Below are 1,902 nucleotides of genomic sequence, written 5' to 3' on the forward strand. Positions count from 1 at the left end.
ATAAGCTATAGTATTAGAAAATTACATCCCAACCCTAGTGGGCCACCCTTAGATTCTGGGCAGACAACTAATAGCAAGGCCCTCAGCATCTTCACTGCCCTCAAGAAGGAAGGTTCAAGAAGTAATCTCACAGTTTAGAAGAGAAGTTAGGGCTAGATATAAGAATCTAGGAATCCTCTGCTTAGAGATGATTGTTGAATCTATAATAATTGATGAGATCACTAAGGGAGACAGTATATAGCAAAAGAAAAGAAGAGCCAGGGTAGAACCTTGGATGATAGCATTCATCCCCTAGATAAAGATCCAGTAAAAGAGACTGAAAAATATTTTAAATTCTGCAGAGAAGTCATGAAGTATGAGGGTTGAGAAAACACCTTTAGATTTAGTGATTGAGATTCTTGATAATTTTGAACAATTAATTTGGAAGTCAGGTTGCAAGTCAGAGTCCAGAAGAGTGAAAGAGAAGAGAGGAAGTGGAGATACTGAGGGTATTGTCTGATACAATTAAAAGGTGAAAATTTTTAGTGGCAAGCAAAAACAATGGCTACACTTTGGGAGGTGGGGCTCTAAATAACTAAGCCCTGCACAAATTTTGGAGCATTCAAGGAAGTGCTGCATAGAAGAGACTAGAGCATGGAGAAACAGTAAAGGGAGGCTGAACTGTGAACAGAAAGAGGTAGGTAACAGCTACAAGGAGCATGACCACAACAATGATTTGATTCAAGAGAGAGCTAGATATGTAGTACCTATCTAAAACCATCAGCAAAACTCATTATTTGACAAAAAAACTGTTGGGAAAACTGGAATACAGTGTAGCAAAAATTAGGTTTAGATCAATATCTCACACCCTATATCAAGATAAGTTCAAAATGGGTCTATGACTTAACTATAAAGAGTGGTATTATAAGTAAATTAAGGGAACATAGAGTAATTTGCCTGTCAGATCTATGGAGAAGGGAAGAATTTATGACCAAACAAGAGATAAAGAACATTACAAGATGTAAAATGAATACTTTTGATTATATTAAATTAAAAAGGTTTTGTACAAACAAAACCAATGCAACCAAGATTAGAAGGGAAGCAAATAAACTGGGCAAAAATGTTTATAACAAGTTTCTCTGACAAAGGTCTAATTTCTCAAATATATAAAGAACTAAGTCAAATTTATAAGAAACCGAGCCATTCCCCAATTAACAAAGGGTTGAGATATGAAGAAATCAAAGCTATTGATAATCATATGAAAAAATGTTCTAGATTCCTTTTGATTAGAGAAATAGAAATCAAAACAACTCTGAAGTACCACCTTACACCTAGCAGATTGGCCAATATGACAGTAAAGGAAAATAATAAATGTTGGAGGAGATGTGGCAAAATTTAGGACATTAATGCATTGCTAGTGGACTTGTCAATTGATTTAACCATTGTGGAAGGCAATATGGAATTATTCCCAAAGGACTTTAAAAGAATGCATGCCTTTTGATCCAGCAATACCACTACTAGGTTTGTACTAGAAGAGATAAAGAAAAATTGGTATGGACATGTTTGTACAAAAATATTTATAGCTGTGCTTTTTGTGGTGGCTAAAAACTGGAAACTGAGGGGATGTCCCTCGATTGGGGAATAGCTGAACAAATTGTGGTATATGGATGATTTTAGAAAGAACTGGAAAGATCTACTTGAACTGATGTGGAGTGAAATAAGCAGAACCAGGAGAACATTATACACAGAAACTAAAACACTGATGATCAAATGTATTAGACTTTTCTACTAAAAGCAGTACAATGATCCAGAACAATTCTGAGGGACTTAGGAAAAGGATTCCATCAACATCTAGAGAAAGAATTATTGGAGTAGAAATGCAGAAGAAAACATTGTTTATCACTTGTTTATTTGGGTATGTGA

This window comes from Gracilinanus agilis, chromosome 3 (genome assembly GCF_016433145.1).
Source record: "Gracilinanus agilis isolate LMUSP501 chromosome 3, AgileGrace, whole genome shotgun sequence".
Lineage (NCBI taxonomy): Eukaryota > Metazoa > Chordata > Mammalia > Didelphimorphia > Didelphidae > Gracilinanus > Gracilinanus agilis.